Source organism: Dermacentor silvarum, chromosome 10, assembly GCF_013339745.2.
Source record: "Dermacentor silvarum isolate Dsil-2018 chromosome 10, BIME_Dsil_1.4, whole genome shotgun sequence".
Taxonomy (NCBI): Eukaryota; Metazoa; Arthropoda; class Arachnida; order Ixodida; family Ixodidae; genus Dermacentor; species Dermacentor silvarum.
In genome coordinates this window covers 45,151,928-45,158,442 of record NC_051163.1, presented here as the reverse complement: position 1 = coordinate 45,158,442, position 6,515 = coordinate 45,151,928, and positions in this window count along the sequence as shown.

Here is a 6,515-nt window from a genome sequence, read left to right as displayed (position 1 = left end):
GAAGAAGGCGCGTTTGCTCTACATATATGGTGATTGGAAAGGAGGAAAGAGACGCCTACTTCTGCAGCCCTTAAGGGAGCACGGCACAGAACGCGTGTTTGTTCTCCGCCGTGCGTTCACTCCCCGTGAAAGCGCGCGTCCCTCGCACCCTTGCACTCGCACATACAGCGTTCGGCGGCGCTGAGCCGTGCTCCCTCAAGGGCTGCAGAAGATAGCGCCAACCTTTCCCTTTCCCTCAAGAACCACTTATCATTATATCGCGCGGCGACGATTTCATCTCCATTGACGTCATACGGAACCTCACGGCGACGGCCACGGCGACGCCGACGGCAGAAATCTGCTTTGGAGTGTCCATATAATTGCTATCGCAATAATAATTTTGTCACAAATTTAAATAATAGGAATAATTCATAATTCTAGAAATTCAGCAAGGTACTCTTTTTATGTCCGTAATGAAATTGTAAACTGCAAGAAAAGCATCCCTGTAGCTGCGTCCCAGTCAAGTCGCCCCATAGGAAATAATAGTTAGCGAGGTTAGTATTAGGCCAAGTTTTCGAAATGAAATTTCTAAGAGTTTTCTTTCTCTTAAAAATTGGTGGCACGAGAGGAGAAAATGCTAAATGGATTCGGATTCCTTGCAAAAACAGCATAGAGGGGAGACAGCGAGACCAGACCTGTGTAAGTAAAAAATGTCGCAGTTTCACCTGAAAGGCGAAGCATCAATTGCGATAGCTAATTTGTAGAGAGCTATACGGAGTAAGGTTAGTAGTTTTATCAGCTGTATAAATTTGGACATGCAGCAGCACCAGCAACGCGCATAACTGTTGTCGACGCCGCCGGCGTTTTGCCAGCGTTCGCACAAGATGCCTGCGGCGTTGGTGACTGTTGCCGGAGCCTCTGATATAAGTAGGCACTTGGTGCCGCAGCTAAGCGTCGCCTCCCTTCCCTCACCCCCCCCCCCCCCCCCCCCACCACGGCCTTTCGCGCGTCGGAAGAAGGCGCGTTCGCTCTACATATATGGTGATTGTAAAGGAGGAGAGAGAGAGAGAAAAACATTTATTTAGACCATTCAGATCGTTGATCTTGAGGACGAGTGGGTGGTGTCCTCATTCCAGGACTCCACTGGCCATGGCTGCTCGACGTACTTGCTGGACGAGAGCTTGTTGTCCCGCCAGGGTATCGCCGGTCAGCTGTACTTCTGCAGTCCTTAAGAGAGCACGGCGCAGAAGGCGCGTTTGTTCTCCGCCGTGGGTTCACTCCCCGTGAAAGTGCGCGTCCCTCGCGCCCTTTCACGCGCACATACAGCGTTCGGCGCGCGGAGACGATTTCATCTCCATTGACGTCATACGGAACCTCACGGCGACGGCGACGGCGACGGTGACGCTGACGGCAGAAATCTGCTTTGGAGTGTCCATATAATTGCTATCGCAATAAAATTTTGAGGCGGTATACGGCATGTCAATTTGCAATGGAAACTTACAATAGCCTTGAAGGACACCAATTATTATTCCACAGGAAACAAATATGGTGGAATTCAGAAGACGACCTTAAAATAGATTCTCGGAATATTGCGATATAGAGAAATTTCTGTACATAGCCGCGGTGATATAAGCTGATGTCGGCAAAACAGATATGACACAGCCATTAAGGGATACTCCTGCGAGTGAATCAGCCACGATGGTCCGCGACCCAAAGCAAGTGTACTTGCCGTAAGTACGAAGGAGCCAATGGACAAAAAGTTTGCCGAATTCTTGAATTTGACTTGGCTGTAAATCCCGTGCATACAGACAGTGAGTCAGTCGCAGTAACAGCTAATGACTCGGTTAGGGGAACATTTCGTAGAACCTATCCCCGATTCACAGGTTAACTTCTGTTCCCGCCTCCATATTAATACTGTAACCTTTTACCGCAATGCCCCTGCAGCCCCCCCCCCCCCCTTTCTTGTTCTCTTGCTTTCGTGCCTTTCCCTTCTTAGTTGTTGAGATTATTCAATGAGCCGATCGGCAACTAATTATATACACGTTGTTGTTGATGAAGCTTATATTTCATGACGCCTGTTGTATAATCGGAATTAAATGCCGCCTCTGCTCTAGGAAAGCGTTTCTTACGAATTGCGATTCATATAGCACTTAAAATTGATCCGTAATATAGTTTGCCGCAGAACGCGGATGATGTTCACATATTTTTACATAGTCTTTGTTGTGAGTCTTTTTGCGAGACCAGCGTACGTGAATCCGGCGCCTAAGCTTTTCTTGCCAAATGGGATGGAAACTCTCTCTGACCCGCCGTTGTTGCTCAGTGGCTATGGTGTTGGGCTGCTAAGCACGAGGTCGTGAGATCGAATCCCGGCCACGGCGGCCGGGGGTGGGAACTCTCATTTCAAAATTTTCACACTGTACAGGCTGGAGAGAGAGAGAGCGAAACAACATTTCCACCAGTCAGTAAACGCCGCAGAAGATGGTCTTCCTCCGCAGCGCCACTATTCCTCGGCCGGCATCCTGAAGGACTCAGCGGCAGCTAGAGTTTGGCTGATGTCGCGTTGAGTCTTGCTATCCGGATAAGCTGAAATAATTTTATTTTCACTATGGTAGCATTAGTGTAGAAGCCAGTCTGCTGCATATGCGCTACAGTAGTTTCAGGCATTAGGTAAAAATATATGCTGGGGCACCAGACACATTTGAGGAACACATGCGAGCCCAGTAGTAATTCGACCTGAAATATTGTGTTTTGTGAAGTTTATTAACTCCTAACGTGTTCAAACACTTTCACGATTGCGAGCTTGTTGTCTCAGTAAGTTCTGCAAGACCCATGTCTCCAACTCCAGTATTACTTCCACCCTCGCTTCTTTTGAGAATCCACAGCAAAGCAGAACCCCCCATTACTGCTGCCACAAGAAGAGCCAGGAGCCATGGAATTAGTGACGTAGATGATGTGCCGTCATTGTTTTCATCGTCGGCGGAGTGGCGTTGTGTGGATTTCGTGCTACTTGACTCAGCTGTCGTGGGCCTGGCCGGCAGGCCTTCTGGAACCTTTGAGGTGTACTTGTTGCTATGGTAGCCAGCTCCACTTTTCGACCAATCATCGTAGGACAACTGTGCTATGTTTGATAATCCAGACATCAGGCCGTAGCTATTGTTCACTCGAAGAGCAAACTTCACTATCCACATTGTGAAATTTTCTCTTTCTTCTGCCCATTCACGTGTAAGCGAGATCGTCACAACGTTAGTAGTTCCTCCCGGTCTTGGTATCAAGTCGCCCTGAACCAAGCTCGTTGAGTCGATCTGCACTTGGGACTCGAAGTGGTCGTCCAGGCCTTTGAAGTCTTTGCTCGCTCGGATATCGATTGACGACGCTGTTAGAGAGGATACAGAAGAACACCACAGAAATGTTAGAGTTCTGGAATGAGTGAGTCATTCTTTCCGACAGAACGGCGATACTAAAATTCCTATAAGGAGACGTTAACGCGTATTTTGGTGCCACAGCAATTGAACACCTGCACCTTCCTTCACTTGATGACTATCTCAAATGACCACTCGTTCAGTCACTCGCAGGGCCACAGCAGCGAATAAAAAGCAGATTCCATGAAACAATTCATTTCATTTAGAAGTCAACCTCGGCTCATTACACGAGTACATAAGATGAATTATGAGAACCAGTCCATAGGCTGATGTGTATTTAAGAACTAAAACAAGAAACAACATCAATGCGTTTATTGTTATACGAAGGGCCGCCTGAACACAAGTTGTTGTTGGACGAAACATTTAAACTAGCCTAGGTGTATAGGGCAGTTCTACCATGAGGAGGGCTGGTCGTACAAGGACATGCGTCGTTGTGGTAGGAGGACGCCAGTTAATATTTGTGCTCGGTGTGCGGGGCCGAGAGATGAAATGCGCGGGCTTTTCCGTGCTTGTGTTCGGCGTGCGGGGCCGAAAAGCGCGGGAGTGAGCGTCGCTGGTGCGCGTGGTCGGTGCGCGTGCCGGGAGAGACCATCGGAACGACGGGGCAGCCAGGCTGACAGAACGGGCAGTGCAGCGAGATGGAGCGGACCGAACGCCGGCCCACGTCCCGGCATCCCGGTCCTGCACTGTGAACTGGGCACCGCCCCGGCTTCTACCATCGACGCGGGTTCTGCGGAGCTGGGCCTCGTTCCCGCTCGCACGACCGCTGCCGTGCTGCCGGGCTCGGGCCACGACCCAGAGCCCCCTGGTCCTGTTCCGAACCGGGCGCCGCCCCGGCTTCTACCATCGACGCGGGTCCTGCGGAGCTGGGCCTCGTTCCCGCTCGCACGACCGCTGCCGTGTTCCAGGCTCGGGCTACGTCCCGGAGTCCTGGTCCTGTTCCGCAAACCGGGTGCCGCCCCGGCTTCTACCCTACGGCTGTGCTGGGCTTCGTCCCGGCTCTCATCCCACCGCCACGGTGCCGAGCTCGGGCTATAACCCAGAGCTAACGCTCCGGAACCGGGCTACGTCCCGGTGCCACCCTGAACGTCAACCGCCGCCCGTATACCCACCGCCGCCAGAGCCAAGTCCGCCGAGCCGTCACCACGAGACCGGACTCCTGTTTAGAACTGTGAGTGCTCGAGCGTGACACTGAACCAGCTTATCTGTATAGTTCATGTTCATGTCTTGTCCCACGTGCCGTTCGTGTCATAAATACGTCTCTTTGTGTCTCTGGTTGCCTTCTTGTGCGTCTGGCTAACCTGCGCCCACACTTAATCCTCACAATTTTGGCGAGCTTGCCAGGATCGGCTTTAACATCTTGCCGACAGCTAGACGCACGGGAGGAAGCCATGGATATTGAGAGACTATACGCGATCGGCAAAGACATGGGCTTAGCTGGCGCCGCTCTTCGCGAGTGGATTGACGCGGAACGCGCAACAGAAAGACGCTTCCGCGCGCAAGTTCGTGAAGATGAGCGCGTGAACTTTGAGCTCGAAGAAAAACGGCTCCAAGCCGAGGAACGCGTTTTACTGCTGAAGCTCAAGCTTCAAGAACATAGAACCAGTTTGAGCGTGCGAGATAGTGGACTACCGGTGAGCGGCCTCAAACTAATTGAGGAAGGAAGGAAACGCGTCGAGGCTGTTAGATTAGCAGAACATGTTGCAGCTAACAAAGCCTATGACAAGAGGAAAATGTTCCTAGAGAACGAGATCAAGATATTGCGAGCAGAACTGCATCACATGAGAAAGATGCCCGAAGTTGGCAGATTCGATAGCGCCCGTGACGGCCTAGAGAAGCGCACCACTGAGGAGGCCTTGATGCAGGGTGACGAGGATAAGAGGATGGTCGACATCCCGATCAAGGTTTGCGTAAACAAGGAGCAGAGCACAGCAGAGAAAGAGGTAGCTTCACCTCAGAACAAGAGTGACTCTGTCATCGAAAATGATACCAGTGATCGCCAGGCAGCAGACATAACGAGGCATTTAGATTCCAAGAAACAGAGTAATGAGAAAGCCAGAAGATACCCGAAGCGTCCCAGATGTAAGGCAACGTGTAAGGGCACGAAGAACTTCCACAGAACGCCTAAGGGCAGGAAGAAGATGTGGGTGACAATGAGAAAGTCCAAGAAGCCAGAGTTCTACCCAAGCCATTCCAAGCCGTACAAGCAATCTGTAGGCGTAGGAAAGAGAAAGAAACAGGCTAGAATTAGACAAGCATGGGAGCTCCGGAAAAGGCAAAAAAAATTGTGCATATGCAACGGGTAGGATAAAAAGGAATACTATTTAGGAATGGCCTCGGACAATTGAATTGTCAGTTACAAATGTGTGTTGTGAACAAGTGTATAGATGGAGTGTTTGGGACAATCAACTAGCGAACATTTCTAACAGTTGAGTACAGTGCATTATGTGGTGTAAAGTGAAATTACCGGACCATAAGAAAGAACTCACTGACGAACGGACGAACTCCGCACTCTGTGTTTTGTGTTACGCATATTTAGTCGACGCGTCCTACCTCACCGCCGCGTCGTTCTTGAACAGGGGGGAAGTGTGGTAGGAGGACGCCAGTTAATATTTGTGCTCGGTGTGCGGGGCCGAGAGATGAAATGCGCGGGCTTTTCCGTGCTTGTGTTCGGCGTGCGGGGCCGAAAAGCGCGGGAGTGAGCGTCGCTGGTGCGCGTGGTCGGTGCGCGTGCCGGGAGAGACCATCGGAACGACGGGGCAGCCAGGCTGACAGAACGGGCAGTGCAGCGAGATGGAGCGGACCGAACGCCGGCCCACGTCCCGGCATCCCGGTCCTGCACTGTGAACTGGGCACCGCCCCGGCTTCTACCATCGACGCGGGTTCTGCGGAGCTGGGCCTCGTTCCCGCTCGCACGACCGCTGCCGTGCTGCCGGGCTCGGGCCACGACCCAGAGCCCCCTGGTCCTGTTCCGAACCGGGCGCCGCCCCGGCTTCTACCATCGACGCGGGTCCTGCGGAGCTGGGCCTCGTTCCCGCTCGCACGACCGCTGCCGTGTTCCAGGCTCGGGCTACGTCCCGGAGTCCTGGTCCTGTTCCGCAAACCGGGTGCCGCCCC